At 47.9% G+C, this 18,889-nt stretch overlaps 2 pseudogenes across 1 annotated transcript; one reads left to right on the top strand and one right to left on the bottom strand.

Moving 5' to 3' along the window:
- Nucleotides 1–11,519: 11,519 nt before the first annotated feature.
- LOC144167970 (uncharacterized) lies at nt 11,520–14,492 on the top strand (annotated as a pseudogene).
- Nucleotides 14,492–15,861, bottom strand: LOC144168897 (uncharacterized; annotated as a pseudogene). The gene is made up of 2 exons (XR_013322281.1): nt 15,746–15,861; nt 14,492–15,352 (listed from the first exon to the last, which is right to left on the bottom strand). The product of XR_013322281.1 is annotated as an uncharacterized LOC144168897 (transcript).
- Nucleotides 15,862–18,889: the final 3,028 nt, after the last annotated feature.

Below are 18,889 nucleotides of genomic sequence, written 5' to 3'. Positions count from 1 at the left end.
CACGGGGCACCTTGAGCAATCTTGGTGACGGTACTGGCGATACCGCGGACCCCGAGCCCCCAAACATACGCTGGATCCAACCGTGGCAATGTGTTTATAGGTGGAGGGTTAGAAACCACGAACGGTGGCCGTCGGAGCCCAGGTCAAGCTCCGGCGGATGGGCTCCCTGTCTGTTTACCAGGCAGGGAGCTCCGGGACCTCCTCAGCTATCAGGGTAAGGTTGTGGAAGAAAGTACCCCCGTCCCCTGCTTTCAAATGTATCATATGGCATTTTCAAACCCCCCCTCCAAACGTGATCGGTCCCTGAAAAGGGGCCGCACCGAAGTATCTTTTCCTCCTTTGTCTTCGATCTCCATTCCAAGGCCCGATAATTTCTCGCGCTTCCTGGTAATGGAATCCCTAGATAAATCAAAACCCGTCACGTCCCAGTCTGTCTTTCTCATTTCCAAGTTTCTTGAAAGCCTTGTAGGCAAATCGTACAAGGCTAAAAAGCTCACAACCGGAGAAGTCCTAATTGAAGTCCAAAACAAACAACAATCCTGTAACCTCTTGAAGCAAACGCGCATGGTCGATGTCGACATCAAGATCACGCCCCATCGCAGTCTGAATAGCTGCCAGGGCGTCATCTCTGATAGAGATCTAATAAATGAGACTGAAGCAGATCTGCTCGACGGCCTTCGTGATCAGGGCGTGACAGCAGTGCGGCGAATCACGATACGCCGAAACGACCAAATAATAGCAACTAAACACATAATCTTGACATTTGACCGCTCAACACTTCCTGAGTCGGTCAGCGCAGGTTTCCTGAGATGTCCGGTCCGACCCTACGTGCCGAACCCACGCCGCTGCTACAAGTGTCAGCGGTTTGGACATGGCACTAATGCTTGTCGTGGTCGACTAACATGCGCCAAGTGTGCACAACATGATCATGCATCTGACAACTGCCCATCGCAAACCCTCATCTGTGCGAACTGCAAGGGACCCCACGGGGCCTACTCTAGAACATGCGAGAAATTCAAACAGGAGAAGGAGATCATCAAGGTTAAAGTGACTGAGAATCTTACCTTCCCAGAGGCGCGAAAGAGGTTCGCCTCTTTCCCCCTGGGGAGGTATGCCGACGCAGCTCGCCGGGGGGCGGAGCGGCGTCTAGTTTCGGCAGGGACCCAGTACCGCGAGTCGGACCTGGTCCCGCCCCCGCCCCCCCCTCCCTAGGTTGCCTCTGGCCGCCCAACCCGCCACCACGCCGCTTGCTGAGGCAGCAGCGGTTGTGGTGGCAACCTCTTCTGTCGGGACCGGTGCCGCTCCCGTCCGTGCCTCCCCATCGTCCAGTGCGTTGGAGTGTGCCATGGACACCACGAGCCCCGCACCGGCTCCCACCGCCGCCGCACCGCCCGTGCCACTTCTGGTGCCTCCGACACCACCGGCGGTGGCGGGTCAAACGAAGGGCCCCCGAAGGGGGGCCAAGTCCGGGGGGCCCGGTTCGACGGGCACACCCAGGACATCGGACGACGAGATGGACGTCGTGCCGTTCTTGCCTGCAACGCAGCGCAAGGAGAGGCCTCCGACGTCCAAGCCTTCAGATAGGCCGCCCAAAAAGCCCAATCCAAGAGTCACAGCCCCGAAAGACGACACATAAACATACACACTCCAGTAGCTCTCACACTAAATAATGGGAAGAGAAAATATTGTTCAATGGAACTGCAGAGGCCTACTGAATAATCTTGACGACGTGCATGAGATTCTGCATGCCAACCAGCCAAGTTTAATGTGTGTCCAGGAAACACATCTGAATTCCAAACACACAAATTTCTTGAATAGTTACCTGGTATACAGGAAAGACAGGGATGGCTGCACACACTCTTCTGGCGGTGTGGCCATAATCGCCCGAAAATCCTTAGCATGCCACCCTGTCACCTTGAATACTGTCCTTGAGGCTGTAGCAATACGCTTAATAATATTTAATAGGTTGATAACGGTATGCTCCATCTACATTCCTCCTGATGTTACACTTTTAAGCTCTGACTTCTAGGCGCTGGTTGACCAGCTGCCCGAACCGTACATTCTAACAGGCGACCTTAATGCTCACAATTCTCTTTGGGGCTCTCCTCGTACGGATGCCCGGGGTCGCCTGATAGAGAGGTTTCTTACATCCTCTGGAGCATGCCTTTTCAACAATAAACAGCCTAAATATCATAACATAGGACACAACACATACTCATGTCTTGACTTGGCTATTGGTTCGGCAATTCTCTTTCCATGTCTTCAGTGGGGTGTGGCCACGGACCCATATGGTAGTGACCATTTCCCTACTTCATTAACGTACATAGGTACAGGCCCAAGCAGTCCATCTTCCCATAAAAGGTTTAATGAAGCAAGAGCTACATGGAATACATTTACAGAGACATCTCAACTACACCACACATCCATAGGACACCTACACGTTGAAGAAGCTACCCAACTGCTCACGGCGCACATCCTCGACGCCGCCGAAAAGTCCATTCCCCACGCCTCTGGTGCCCCGCGCAACCAGCGGAGGCCGTGGTGGAATGAGAACTGTAGGTGGGCGCGAGAGGCCCAGAACAAGGCGTGGGGTGTCCTTCGTCGGTACCCCACGTCGGGTAACCTCATTTTGTTCAAACGGGCCAAGGCGTTAGGAAAACGTGTGCGCCGTGAGGCAAAACGAGAGAGTTGGCGCTCATTCATAACATCTATAAACTCGTACACAGACACACGCAAGGTATGGACACGTATACGCAAACTCAAAGGACAACATACACACAGCCTGCCCCTGGTCAGTACAACAGGGGACACACTGGAAGACCAGGCTGACACACTCGCACAACACTTCCAACACGTGTCCAGTTCAGCACACTACACGAACACTTTCTTGAAGTACAAAGCCTCTTGTGAAAAGAAGTCCCTACACGATAACATCAAATCACAGACTTCTTACAACTCCCTGTTTTCACTACATGAGCTGAGGGCTGCTCTGAGCACGTGTAAACCCTCAGCTCCAGGCCCAGACAACATTACATACACAATGATACAACACCTACACGCAGACACACTCGAAGCACTTCTACATCTATATAATAAAATATGGCTTTCGGGGCACATTCCACACTCTTGGAGGGAGGCCATTGTAGTGGCTTTCTTGAAGGAGGGAAAGGACCCGTCGTCCCCCTCAAGTTACCGTCCAATAGCCCTGACGAGCTGCCTGTGCAAGCTCTTCGAGAAGATGATCAATCGCAGGCTCGTGTACTTCCTCGAGTACAATGGTCTTCTCAAGAGCTGGCAGGCAGGCTTTAGGGTGGGGCGATCGACGAACGATCAACTGGTTGCACTTGACTCATACATCAAGGATGCCTTCGTACATAAGCAGTACTGCTTAACTGTCTTTTTCGACCTCGAGAAGGCCTACGACACCGCTTGGCGTTATGGGATCCTTAGTGACCTCAGGTCATTCGGTGTTTCGGGTAATATGTTCAACACCCTTGTTAGTTATTTGTCAGAGAGAGCGTTCAGAGTAAGAGTTGGTTGTGCACTTTCAAAGGTTCACGTCCAAGAAAATGGCGTGCCGCAAGGTGGCGTGTTGAGTTGCACTCTTTTTATCGTAAAGATGAACTCTCTGGGAAAGGCACTTCCACCAACAATCTCTTATTCTATGTATGTAGACGACGTGCAAATATCTTTTAAATCATGTAATATGTCAATATGCGAACGTCAAGTCCAGCTTGGTGTCAAGAAGCTTGCCGGCTGGGCAGACAAGAATGGGTTTAAATTGAATCCTGCAAAAAGCTCCTGCGTTGTGTTCTCCAGGAAGCGCGGGGTCCATCCGGACCCAGATATTACTCTGAATGGTGTGTCGCTTCCTGTGAACAAGGAGCACAAGTTCTTAGGTGTTGTGTTTGACCATAAACTCACATTCATTCCACACATCAAGAAACTTAAACATAAATGTCTGAAAACAATGAATATACTTAAGGTTCTCTCCCATCAATCGTATGGTTCCGACAAAGAACTCCTACTACGGCTCTATACTGCGTTGGTTGGGTCTCGGTTAGACTATGGCAGTGTGGTATATGGGTCGGCGACTAAAACAGCGTTGCGAATGCTTGACCCAGTGCTACACTTGGGGCTGCGGCTTGCGTCGGGTGCTTTTCGCACTAGCCCTGCTGAGAGTCTTTATGTCGAGTGTAATAAGTGGAGCCTTGAGAACCAACGAACATACATGGACTTGCTTTATGCTTTTAAGATTTCATCGCTCAATAATCATCCTTTTTATCCTGTCTTTAACGATACATCAACATCTCTGCTCTTTGTAAATCGCCCATCCGTTCCTCTGCCCTTTTCACTTAGAGTGAGAGAGCGAGCCTCGGATCTCAGTGCTTTGTTTTTAGATGTGTACAGGTCATCCTTTTCAAACAGTTTACCGCCTTGGCAAGCTCGCCCTGTGTCGTGCGACCTTTCTTTTATGAGACTTGACAAAAATCGTGTACCACGAGCTGCAATACTGCAGCACTTTCTGGCTTTGCAGTTTAAATACACATGTGCCGAATATTATAGTGACGCTTCTAAAATCTCCAGTATGGTGTCGTGCGCTGCTCATGGTCCTAATTTCAATGCAGCCAGAACCATGAACGTGCACACATCAATTTTTTCTGCAGAAGCGTATGGAATTTTACTGATTGTACGACACATACTTGAAAATCATATTCCAAAGTCTATCATCTACACAGATTCCTTGAGTGTCGTTCGCGCACTGTCATCGCATACACCCGCCAAAAACCACATAATTAATCTTGTATTTAACACTATCATGTCTGTGTATGCAAAGAAGCATGAGCTGGTCCTCTGCTGGGTCCCAGGACATGCAGGGATCGCTGGGAACGAGTTGGCAGACGAGAGGGCCGGTGCCGCTGCACTCAGGAACACTGTGGACATTACAACGGTACCCTACACAGACCTCAAGCCACACATAAGACAACACCTGCGCAGAACATGGCAAACACACTGGGACGAACAGACAGACAACAAACTACATGTAATAAAGCCACACTTGGGACGGTACACATCTGACTCACACAACAGACACACGGAAGTCGCCTTGGGTAGGCTGCGGATAGGGCACACCCATGCGACGCACTCGTATCTGCTGACGGGATCTTCTAGACCCCAGTGCGGCCGGTGCGGAGATGTCCTATCCGTAGTGCACATACTAATCACATGCAAGGCACTTCACACAACACGACACAAACACTTCAGAGAACTCTACAGACAACATATTCCCCTACATCCATCGTTTTTCCTAGGTGATGATGCCATTGTTTCCGTGAAACGTGTGTTTGAGTATTTGTCCGACGTCAAGTTTTTAAACCTCATTTCCTATCATGCATCATGAAATCTGGCCCTATACACCAGCCATGCTCATTGTCGTTTTGTGATTTTACTTTTGCTTTTGCTGATTTTACTTAGTGTTTAAGGTTTCACCCCTATCATCGACTGTTGTTTTGGCGCTCTTTGCCCCAGTTGGCCTTGCGCCATAAACATCCAACCATCATCATCATCAATTAGATTATGTGTCGACACAAAAGCGGTGTACACAAAAAATACGAAGCGTATCGAGGCATTTGAATCAACACGCCGCAATGCCGTGATATGCTTCGGATCAGAGGGGGGACTAGCGACACAAGGAGGTCCTTTATGGCAGTACGACCTGAGCAATGAACAGAACAAAAAATTCTGGAGACATGTTTCGCGCATCACAAAAACAACAAACACGCTGGGAATAAGACAACTATTACAAAGACTACACATTTTGTTAAATAGGCTTGCCGTGGAGAGAAGAATTGCAAATTACCTAGCAAGGAGGAAATTAAAAAAAATGGACTGCAAATTCTGTTAGTCGAAAAGGCCGGGAAAACTAATTTTGATAAAACGGCTCCGTCGATAGCATGGTGTTCAATAAAACGGCGTTCGATAAAACGACTTCGATAAAATGGCGTTTGATAAACTGTCCGGACCCCACCCGGTAGGCGACCGGTGCTACTGAGCGTGCCCCAACGCAAAAAAACTGGTTGAGCGCTTGCACAGGCGTAGCGGGTATCGTACCGGGACCGTTTTTCCGCTCTGCTATACCTCTCTAGTATTTGAAAGTTTGTTTTAGCGTCACAGCGCTGCGCACATAAAACACTTCATTAGATTTTCTGCATTTTCGGGGGCCACAGAATATTTTTAAAGTTGCTTTCTTGGAATTGTGGGAGTGTGCCTTTTATTTAGAGGAAAATACTTGCAAAACGCATCATAAACAACGGCTGATTTCGTTAGCTGATGTGCGTGCGGCAAATAAGAGCGATTGTACAATATGAAGTCTTGTCGTGAATAAGAAGGTCTGCAAAAGGATTTAATTAGTTGGCTGCAAATAGGTGTTTTCTGAATAAGGTGTAAACAGAAATATAGAAATGCTCAATTTATACAAATAACTGGCAAAAATAAAAAGTGGCATCAATGTAAATGTGCAAGCACTGCAGTAGATTGTGCTCCATAACCCAAGTTGCATTGAGATAGAATGGCTATTTATTTAAAACAAGTAAGCACCAGATAATTCGTTCGCCAAAAAGCTTGCGCACCGAAAGGTCCGTGCATCCAAATATCCATACACAGAAATGTCTGTGCACCGAAACGTCCTATACCTGAGCGGAGGGGGAAAAGGGGGATAGCGTTTATCGCCATCGCCATCCCGGCTGCCGTTCCTATCACCAGCCCCAGGTACTGGTATGTTGTAGCGTAGGGGATCGCCTGTCCTTGCAGTCAGTGGCTCTGTCTGCCCCAGCTCAGCCTGGGCTACCGACCGCAGTACTACACACTTTCGTGCACTATACTGGAGCCCAAGGCTGCCCACCTGCCTGATGCAGATGTTCAACGGCCGGTGCAGTTCAGATTGTGAGCCGGCCGTTAGCATCAGTTAGTCTGCATACATTAGACCGGGCAACGTCTGGCGCACTACTTGTCCATGTACGCAAGTAGACTCCGAGGCCACACACTTCCAGCTCCTTCTCTAGGTCACACAGCAGCAGCATGAAAAGCAGTGGTTATAACTGGCATCCCTGGCGCAGACTTCGCTCTAGGGGAACCGAACCCGATAGCCTGCCCTGCCATTCTACCATCACCGCCACCCTCGAGTACACCTCGTTTGGCAGGCCCTTTCTACAGAGCCGGCACCGAAGCATGGCGTGGCTTACAGTCGGAGGCCTCCTGTATGTCCAGAAAGGCCATCCGTACCTCATTGCCCTGTGCGCGCACCATCTCCGCACACTGTAATGACAAAAGAGGCTATCTTCCGGCTGCCGTCCCCCATGGAAACCGTCCTGCAGTTCTCCCTGGATGTCTCTTCTCTCTCCCCAGGCCTGTATCCGCCTGCGAAGTACCTAAGATAAGGCCCGATACAGCACAGGGGTCACTGTAATTGGCCTGCATGAGGTCCAGCTGCACCTCTGTCGAGCGCTTTTGTACTAAAATACCTTCCTGCCTTGCGCCCACTCCTTAGTCACCGTTCCCGTCCTCAGCATGTCACTCAACATCTTTTGCAGTGCCAGACGTTGTTGGGAACCTAGTTTCTTCAGTAATCTTGCTCAAAAATCATCCAGTCCTGTCGCCGTCCCCACCTGGATGCGACTGAAGATGTTTTTCAGCTCCAATTCACTGACACGGCATGGTCTAGTGGCTAGGATATCTGGCTTTCTGTGTTCACTGATACAGCCGACACCACTCCTCAAGTTCGTGTCATCCTCCTCAGCAGCTGGGGTAAAGTCCTCCGTGTCCCTGCACTGGAACATTTTCCTGACCTGCTGCTCCATTAGGATGCATCCTTCCCAGAAAGCCGCTGACTGGACTCCGGGTGGCAAAGGTCATGTTGAGGAGGTGCATGCCAGTGCACCCACAGCCAAAGCCACCAGAATTTTCTTGAGGCGTCCCGGCCGCTCCTCTTCAACTCATCCGGAAACTGGTCGTCAACTGCTTGAATCTTCTGCATCGTGGTTGCTGCCCGATGTTTCCTCACCAAGTATCCCTACCACCAGCTCTTCTAGATACTTTCCGGCTGTCCCGTTCCGACTGCTTGCCGATGTCCCCGGCACGTCTCTTTCCTTTCTTTCACTGTGGTCTGCACCTCCCGATTTCACAACCTTTTCAGTCTGTATTTCTGCCATTGGCCCTTCCTACGTGGCTTTTTCTCCAGTGCCTCGCTGACTACTTATACTTGTTGTGAGTACTCCGTCCCCCGCGATGCTTCCATGTGCTCCGCAATGCGCTCAATGTCTTGTCCAGACAAGAGACCACTGTTTACCCTTGTTGTCGGTTGAGCGCCCTTGTTTCTCCCTGAACCCTAGCGGCAGTCTTGTTGCTGCGCTACTGTGTGTCATGGTTGCCAGCATTCTATTTGGGAGGGCACGTACGGCTTAGAGATGTAAAAATTTAGATTTTAAGAAGTTCTAGGGCACTATCAGCAAGACTGTTTCACGTCAAGGTGTTTTAAGAGATGCCCTTTCCGAGAAGATGTACTCGATGAAAATCAGTGGTCTGTCCCTTTAAGAGAAAAGGTCTGAGACCATGGCACACAATATACTTAATCTTCTGCTCTCTGTAGGGGAAGGCTTGGGCAACTTCACTGTCAGGAGATATTCTTCCGAAGAAGTCATTTTTCTGCGAGCAGGAATTGTAGAAATAGTGTGATGTAGTTACTTTTAGTGTCTACAAAATCTCTGCATCAGTCACTGGCTCATGCTTCTTGCACACGCTGCCCAAGTTAGGCGACTGTGATGGCATTGGGTCCACAGACTGCTTACTTTGCGAGGGCAACAAAAAGTTCTTCATGGTGCTACTTGCTGCCTTCACGTTCCTGTCATGTTTGGAGCTTTTCACAGTTTTTCAGCGCCGACTCTCCCTAGCAGCAATGTCTAACATTTTCGCAGGCTTGCATTTTGCCCGATGTGGATTCGCCTGGTCCGGTGCGAACCAGTGCTTATAACTGTCGTTCAGCTGCGAGCATTGAAACTTGCACTTACCAGGCATTATTTCAACTCACAGTCACTGCATGCAGTAATTTCGAACGCACACATTACATGCCGCACAATCCACGCACGTTTGAGCTATGAGAGAGGACGGCGCAACTTCCAAATAGAGTAAGAAGGGATGGATTGGATATGGATCCGGCTAGGCCCTTCAAACCCAAAACTGATCTCAGCGCATCCAGTCCCTTCAACTGAAGCTGTTTTCAGTGGCTCCAGGCATTGAAAATTATCCGTTGTTTGAAATGCAAAGGTTGCCTTCTAAAAACTTGGGAGAATTTACAGAGTGGGAATACATTTCTTGGTACACAGAGTAATCATCTTAATTTCACCCCCAAATCAGGTGTTTTGAAGGACCTGTAAAAATTCAAGGACTTTCACGGCCTTGAAAACGCACTTGTGAATTCAAGAGTTTTCAAGAATTTCACGGGCCTGCATGAACCCTGTATCCTCCACTCAGCCGAATTGAGGGAGCGCATGAAGTGGAAAACAGGTTTAGAATACGGCCGTAAGTTTCTTGCCTCGCTTTAGGATGAGAACTAGATTTGTGTCTTTCCATTCCTCCTGTATCGTTATTTCTTCCCAACAGCTTTGCATGTATGCCTTTAGGCTACAAATGGACTCGTCTAGGTTTTGCAGCATCTTATTACTGGCTCCGCATCTTACTACTGACTTGAACACTTTGAACACCTTCCTTGAATCTGAATTGTCCTACAGGTTCTTCACCTTCTGCATTTTTTTGACACATTCCTTGTATGTTCACCAAGAAGAGCCTCATGAACTTTCTTATTATCACAGTAGCAAGTGTTCTGTTGTGGTCTTCGGAAGAGGCATGCTGGCATTGTAGTAGGCCGTTCTTGCACACGGCTGGGGGCACAGCTTCCAGAAACTGCTTCACTGGCCACAAACTCTTGAGAAGTTACTGAAGCACTTGCAGCTCTCACTAGATTTACAATAAATCCGACAAAGGACAGCCCCGGGTAGGACAGGCCACCGTGGTCTACGTTGACAATCACTGTTGTGGGAGAGGATGACACTGGTGCCTTCACGGTGTCAAGGCAGCCGGGGCGAGGAATGTTGTCCTGCACGGCCTGAACCAAGAAGCCACCAACAAGGCCGAGTGTGCTGGCTCGCAGTCCTGGTTGGGTGTCCCTGTAGCAGAAAAAACGAAGAAAACATTGTTCTAAAATAAAAAAATAAAAATGTAAATTTTTAAACTTAAAAGAAATTTAAAAAATGCAAGTTTAAATCTTGAAATTTTTAATAAACAAAGTTTTAAAAGTAAAAAGAACGACATTCCTTCAAGCTCTAGAGATTAAAACCTCAAGCAGATGATTACTTGGGAGCCTCCTCAGAGCATGAGTGTGGGGTTGCAAATGGTAAACGAGGGCAACGGGACCTAAAATGATAGGGGAGGCTGTTGACACAAGTTTCGTTAGGTCCCCCAGGGTCCCAACTGTACAGCTCGTGTTTTCACTTTCGGATGAATGCAGAAGACCAGTCACTCTGAAGGGAAGACAGGACGGCACGGGCATTTGTCTGCTCATTTTGACCATTAAATTGCTGCACTGTGGAGGACAAAGCCTCTACATCTTCGCTGGCATATTGGGATGTCAGGTCAAAGTGGAATCCCATGTCTAGCAGGTGCGTTGTGCAGGCGACTACGGAAGCAGGGGTGATACAGAGAGCCTCATATGTTTCCCTCGAGAAAAATGCGGCCTTTGTAGGGGCTGTGTATTTCCAAACCAAGAAGTAACCCAGGATATCGTTCTCCAGCCAACTGAGCCCGCAATGAAATGGACATATGGTATCTCAATTCTTGAAAAAAAAAGTAGAAGTGCAGCATTTAGCTCTCGTCATTGGAATCGTAAAATGGCATCCTTATGGGGTCTTTGCCGAAGATGTGAAAGGTGCTACTGCAGACATCCACTTGTATACAAGCTCCATGGTTTTGATGGTAGGGACAGAGTTCTCAAAGCCGAAGATGCCAAATTGCCTTCTGTACGTCTGGAGGAACCTTAGCACCGAGGTCAACTACGAAAGAATGTGCGTTGGAATAAAAATAACGACCTAATTTGAAAATGATACACTGCGAAATATTTTGGTTCTGCATATTTGAGGGGACACAATGTCCAGGGCTATTTTCACATTCATTTTCTCAAAATTGAGAAAGAAATGTTTTCCGGACAGTCCTCTCACGGGAGTGCATGCGCCTGCAAACAGTTTTTTCTATGTTATATGTACTTCCTCAAAGATGTTTTAAAGGGCCATCACACATACCTTTTTTCAGCAAGAGTTAGTGCCAATTTAATGAGATCCAGTAAGGTGCCACTTTACCTTGCTTTTCTTGGAGGTCACAGATGCCTGTCACATTATTTGGACTTATGTATTTCCCATTGTTACACGGAAACCTGTTCTCTGCTTGGAACTGTGACCTAATGTTCAAAATCTGCCATGGGTAAACACAAGAAACAGCTTACGTTCCTTTTCCAGAGAATGGCTGTGGGGGTATGAACATTAGCAAGAGTTTAGTGCAGTACTTGACATCACTCGCGTTCAGCTTTTATTACATACCTCAGTACAGGAGGGATTTTTCCTCCACTTGAAGTTGAGAAGACCTTGCAGTTCGAGGCATCATTGTCTCATACAAGCCTCGAAACCTTAAATCCTGCGCCTTCAACTGAGTGCATGACTTCCAGCCCCAGCTGATGTAGCGGTTGTCTACTTAAAGCCTTCGTGAAGTAATAACCAACGATACAGTCTGACAAAAAAAGAAATAATGGTGCTTCTGCTGCACTATCGATAAAAAATGAATTGTAATTTAATCTAAAACATCACAATGTCAGTATACCTGTAGTGGGTTAAAAGCCCCACGAGAATATAGCATAGGAAGTATGCAGCAACTTCATCTTGCTGCGTATACTGAGTCTCCAGTCCACCCAGTTGTACTAGTCTGTGGACCGAGTCTCCCCCTTTGGTATCCCAAGCCTTGCTCAGTGGACATCGCGTCCATGACAAGAGAGCCACGCCATTACACTCCCCCAGAAACCATCTGGGCTGGTTGGGTTCTTTCCTTTCATCTCTTTGGTGATGCTGCCAGAGGATATCTGTGAATTTCGGAACTACTACTTTTTGCCAGTTACGTGGCCTTCTTCGCCACAGAGAGTGCACATGGGGAAACAGGTGTTCCGGGGTTGGGTTTTCAGTGCCGCATTGGGGACATTTGCTGATGCGTGCCGTAGGGCAGACATCTGACTGTTGTCCAGCCGTCATGCAGTTCTGACAGACTTTATGTGTCTTTCTGTAATGGTAGCAAACAAGTTTTCCGTGGAAGTACACCGCTCAGGGAACCGTGTCACCTTCAAAAGTCAGCAGTGCTGTTTTCGATTGCCCTAACATGCGGGCTTGGATGATTTTAGTCTTCCACGTCCTCACTCTGAGGCCTCTCATGAGGTCGTCGATGGTTTGCTGGGTAAAAATTTCTGGACAATTCCCTTCACCTCATGTTTGGAGGAAGCCACGTGCGGTATTGCGTCATACGTGATGCTGCCAAATCTCAGGAACTTGATTTTCCGAAGCTCGTTCACAGCCTCTTCGTTCGGCGTGCTGACGATTACAATGTTTGAACCCTATCGTGGGCGAACAATTGCTTCTTTCTGGCTTTTCAATCCGCCCAGGCATGCGTTTTCTGCGGCCTGGTGATTTCGAGTGTTGAGAAATTCTTGAGAGGGAGTCCTTTCCTCGGCCTGATGATACAGCATTGGTAGGATCTCGGTTGGATTATCGAAGTATTGTTCATGGGTCAGCCAAGAAGACAGCACTGAAAATGCTGGGCCCACTGCTGCGCCAGGGGATTCACCTCAAATCGGGTGCTTTTTTAACTGGTCTGGTCCAAAGCTTGTATGTTGAGCGCAACAAACGGTGTTTAGAATATCAGAGAACATGCATAGACTTGCTCTATGCTTTTAAAATTTCATCAATGAGTAACCATCCTCTAAACCTGTACGTAACGATACATCCACAGCCCAGCTCTATTTAAATCCTCCGTCTTTTCGCTGCCCTTTTCACTGAGGGTGAGAGAGGCAGCTTTGGGTCTCACCTTCCACGTTCTAGATTTGTACACATCATCGTTTTCTGATAGCCCACCACCATGGCAGTTTCACGCTGTATCCTGTGATTCGCCTTAACAACAAACATTCAGAAAAGTCGGGTTCCATGAATAGCAATTTTGCAGCATTTGTATCTCTGGAGGAAAAATGCAAGTGCACAGACTTCTACAGTGATGCTTCCAAAACTGCTGGTATGGTTGCCTGTGGACCTAACCTTAATACATGTTGAACTATGAATGTATACACCAGCATTTCGACAGCAGAGGCGTATGGCATCTTACTGTAAATCATATTGTCCAAAATAAAATTCCCATTTCCATTATTTACACTGACTCCGTGAGTGATGTCCAGGCATTATCTTCCAAAAAGCCTAGAAAGAACCATGTCATCAATCTTGTTTTTAACACAATCCTGGCCGCATACACTCGAAAACTCAAAATATTTATATGCTGGGTTCCTAGGCACTCTGGCATTGCCGGAAACGAAGTGGCTGATGAGAGAGGGCTGGGGCTGCTCTGCTTAAGAACACAGCAGGAGCAATGGTGCTGTTGGCCTTAGATCCCCTTGCGCCAAAAAACCCTACCAAAGAAGAAGTGATGAGTGTGCAGAAATAGCAAGGCGCACAGTGCTACAGAGCGCGTGCCCACAGTGGCATCGTGAGAGAGAGATGAGGATTTCAGCAAGCACGAAGGCCCATCGAATCAAAATTAGGAAAGCCAATTTCGACACATTCGCACAAGACCTTGCAACTCCTCAGCAGTTCAGCAGTGCATCATGCGCTTACGGCCTGGAGAACGAGCCCGTAGCCCGTAAAGAATATAAAGCGTTGCAGAAATGCACAGTGACTGAGGTCGGCCTCGTGGTGTGCATACCGCAGCCATGGTTATGTTGCAGCCCCAACGGATTGTTAGTAAAGGAGGACAAGATTTGCCTGTTGGAGGTCAAATGTCCGTCAAGGTGTGAGAAGCGGCCAATAGTTGATCAGAACGTCAACGTTGACTACCTTGAAGTTCACAGGAAAAAGCTTAAGTTGCACAAAAACCACGTGTACTACACGCAGGTACAAGTAAGCATGTACGTTGTTGGTGCAGGTGTGTGTGACTTCTACGTTTGCTCACCAAGGGGGTCTGTGTGAAGGTGAAGAGAGACGATTCTTTTTTACGGGAAGTAATACCAAAATTGGAATGGTTTTTCTTTAGGCACTACTTTCCAGCTGTCCTAAAGAGACAAAAAAGCCTATGATGCAGTCACACTTGCTCTTTATTGCATACGAAGTTCAAAAGACAAAAAACACAATAAAACCACGCATTTGTTTTTATACAGTCGATTACTGGACCCTGCATGTTTGCTAGGATGCTACATACGTGCACAAGGTTGTCGATGTTGTACTTGTTGCATTTGTCTTTATACAGTCTTGATTACTGGACCCTGCACGTTTGCTAGGATGCTACATACGTGCACAATTTTGTCAATGTTGCACTTCAGCTGTGGGGTTACTCTTTGTCTCAATATGGAAAAAATCTTGATGCACTGGATGCACCTCTCAACATGAATTTGGTGAGATGTAACCTTGTACATCTCGGCTATTTCCGCTTTGGTAAACTGCTCATTCGCCCTTGCAAACGGTGGCATGATGAGCGTCACCTATTTTGTATCCAAGCTCGACTTCACGTGTGGAAAGCCTTTATCCGCCATAACCATATCACCAGGTTCCAAGAGATTAATTAACCCAGAATTAGCAAGGATGTACGTGTCACTTGCTTTGCCACCGTAAACATTCGAAACGAATGTAATGTACCCTGATGGGGTAATGCCGACAAGAAACTTCAGTGTGAAATCGCTTTTGTAATTGCTCCAGCAATTTACACAGTCGGAGACCTTGCCAGGCTTCTCAATTCTCACTTCAGTACAATCAACAATCACCCTACAGTTAGGATACTTTGCGCGAAAAGAAGCAGGCATTGCCCCAAAAACCGTCTCCCTGGACATCCATTTCAGCCAGCCTTGTGTGCCTACATACACAGAGTCCAAAATTGCATAAAAAATGCGCGATGCGCTGGTATGATGAACACCAAATAGTACTTCTAGGGCGGAAAATGTCATGCCATGCTTCATCTTCATCACGAAGAGAAGCACCTTGCTTTCCATCGGAAGATCTAAGTACCGCTGGGCACGCACCTGTAAACAAATACTTTTTTATAGCAAAAGCAAGAAATGGCCCAATGAGCAAAAAAAAGACGGCTTCTCTGTGAAGGGTTCCACAGCGCATGCATCAACTCAGTGTAACGAAAGATAGCCTCAAAATCAGTACACAGCATATGTAGAAAGGAAGCCAAAAAAAAAGCAGCCAACGGAGAAAACAGGCAGCGAAATTCCTCATCGTCACCAACTATCTTAGAGCATGCCAGAAGGAAGCAAGCAAGAGGACAAAGCCCTTTGAGAATGCTTTGGGAATGGGTGAAAACAAAAAGTAAGGCTCAATGGGTTTTCTTGCACCAATTACGCTACTGACTGTGTGAACTTCGAACCCAAATTTTAGCATCACCCCTTTTACGTGGATTCTATATTTACCTTTGGGATCAGACTGAGCAGCGTCATGAACACCAATGATGTCACTCCAGTCAGGTCCCTCAGAGCATTGTCCTTATCATTGCTGTCCACCAATGACTGGGAGCCGTAAAAACCTTTTGGGCTCTCGTGGTCATAGACACGAATGTGCTCTTATGGCCATAGACACGAATGTGCTCTCGTGGTCATAGACTGAAGGAAGCGGATAACTGTTGTATCCTACAAGCCATGCTTACCAGATGCAGAAATTATAGGGCACCCTATCTATCTAAGTACAAAAACAATGCAATTCTGGCATTGTAACGTGCAAATTTTACAAGACTTCACTTCTACCAACCACATAATGAAACTGAGTCCATACAACACTCTCATGGAACGAATCGAACAAAGCCCATCCTCACCGTTTTCATGTACCTGTGCAGGAGACAAGAGGGATGAGAAGTGAAGCTTGCACACAGACACACACACAAACCAAATCAAGGCCATTCTGCTCTGAAAATGTTTTACGGCCCTTGTACTAGCTATGGGTGATGGAAGCAGCCAAAAGTAGCGGACATCCTGACAATATGCCCACAACTACTGACTTAAGTGCATGACGTGAATGGCACTAAGTACTCATGAAGTGCTGGAGCACTTACTCCAAAAAACTCTGTAACTTGGCTGCCATATAAACAGGTGTGGCAGTTAGAAAGAAGGGTGGCGACTTTGTACATGCCTCCCACGTGCTGTAGCGAGAACTTTTGATTCTTATGAAAGTCCACAAAATAAAACTCGCCAGCCACCACCCCGAAGCCCCACTCCACTGCTTGCCGCACAGTGCTCATGCGGCGGTTGAAGCGGGCTTCATGGGGCTGCAGGGATGCGCCTCCATAAGGCTTCATTAGAAGCGGCTTCAGTGGATAGGCCGGGTCCCCATAGATGACCAACCTCTGGCCCTGTGCCACCTTCTCGAGGTTCTCATACAGCCTGGAATCCTTCAGGATACCTGAAGGAACGGAAACAAATTTTCAGTGCAGTAGTTTGTTAGAAAATTGCACTCTACTTTGCAAAACAGTTTTCCTTGAAGCACGAATATTTAAATTGGCAAAACCCTGTTTTAGCGATTTGCTCTCCTAGAAGCAAACAATCAAGTCTTTTTTTGTGTGTGCATACTCTGCAGTTACTGTGAACCCTCAATAACTGAAACTGCTGCAAGCTTGGGGAAAATTCCAGTGAACCGGAGTTCTGAGTTGTACTTTTCCATACACAGACACTTCCTTGAAGACTTTTTTGAAAGAGAAACGGCAATCCCGCTTGTGTTGCCGCAATCCGCTGAGAACCTCTTCATAATGACCATGCTTTATAGGATAGTGCTGGTAATTGTAGAATAAACGCATCCTGACCTGTGTTACTTGTTGCTTGGTCTGCTGTGGTTATGCTCTGAAAAGGCAAACGTTGTCGATGTTCCTGGAACAAAATTGTTCAGTCAGGGAAAGGCAACCCAGCGCAGCCAGATTTTCGTGTCGCACTCACAGTGGGGAAAGTGATGTATTGCAGGAGATGACTAACTGCACACAATACAGAGCACCGTGGCAGACTACAGCAGAAATCGAAACTGCCTGTGCCAAAGGCCAGCCATGGCGCGTGCGGCGCTGGCGTCACCGGTTAAAGGTCAGCCCGGCTGCTCGCTGTAAATGGTATGGTCGCCACTGCAGAAAACTTCTAGATGTGACGTTAGAGTCAGGACTGCCGTTGCTCCCATTATATTTCTTCACTAGCCCTTCTAGTGCGGCCCCGAGTGAACAGCGATTTCGTGGTTCTAACATAAATAATTGCAATCACACGCTTCCAGAATGCCAGCTGAAGAACCTGTGGGTTGCTCAGACAAAGACCAATTTCCAAAACAGCCGTGGCTGGTTGATGCAACGTGGTAAGCCATCGGCAAGTGAGAGTATTCGTTGTGACGTCATCACAGCGTGAAAGTATGCTGGCAGCTTGAGCCGTGCAGGTAGCGACCATATCTCTGGTGGTGAACTTGCATGGGTGCAATGGGGGACGGTGTTGTTATGGTGCGCGGCGTTGACAGTGACCAGCGGTCACTCCCCCTTCATGTGGGATGTTTCTATTTTATGCAACTGGATACTGCTGCCATACTACCGGGAATGTTTTTTATTTGTTTCCACTTAACTTTTGTTTGCTAGCACAGCACTGTAAACAGGTGATCTGTTCAATAATTAAACTTCTCCACAACACACTCCAGGTCCACAACACACTCCAACACACAAAAAGTTAAGGAAAGTAATCGTCGCAATTATCTTACCAGCATCATGGCGCCTTCCTTTGTATACGGCCCATCTAGCTGGCAGATGATGCCGTTGGCACACATGACGGCTTGGTATTTGACAACATGACATCTTTTGTGCCCAGAGAAGAATTCTTGCTGGTCCAGTGTGAGGCGGCAAATGCGGCGTGCCGTCCCATCAATGAAGCCCTAGCAGCTCCTGAGTGAGGCACCCCTCGCATGTACGGCCTGAAACATAGAAGTGCGCTCCGTGCAGAAACGCAATGAGTTCTTACCTCGGCAAGCTCTTGCAGTTGGGATGGATTCATCCACCGGTGGCTCGTCATGTCAGAGTAAGTGGGCGAAATAATACTCGATGTGCGCGAACACTTTGTTCACAACACTTGAAATAACTGTGCCGTGGCACCCGAACTTCACTTCCAGTTCGCACAGCCTGTTCGGGTACGCGAGGCGCCGCAGGGTCATGCAGAGTGCCTCCATACCGGACACCCTCACGCGTTGGGCGCTCATGACTTCTTCCGGCACTCTGAGCAACGTGCGTAGCTCGTCGATGTCGCCCTTGTCAAAGCGAAACAGTTCCAAGAACTTCACCCGCCGTATACTCCAGCAGGCCGTACTGCGAAGTGTAGCAGGGAGGTTCGGGCTGCTCGAGCTCCGACGTGAGGGAATAGATGTCTTCTATTTCGCGCCACGCGAGAGCATCTAGCAGCAGCGGGTCGGGCAGCACACTGTATGGCACAGCTGCGGTTGAGGGAGCCCCCCACGAAAGCACAAAAGGTGAAACACAAGATGGTTCGCGAACCAAAACACAGCAAGCTTGCGAGGGTGACGCAAAACACTACCAGCAGCGCGATAAACAGATCGAA

This window comes from Haemaphysalis longicornis, unplaced genomic scaffold, assembly GCF_048455015.1.
Source record: "Haemaphysalis longicornis isolate Haplotype H1 unplaced genomic scaffold, Haemaphysalis longicornis Haplotype H1 scaffold_2, whole genome shotgun sequence".
Taxonomy (NCBI): Eukaryota; Metazoa; Arthropoda; class Arachnida; order Ixodida; family Ixodidae; genus Haemaphysalis; species Haemaphysalis longicornis.
Note: the sequence above shows the minus strand (reverse complement) of the source record. Positions and strands in the feature narration are given on the sequence as shown.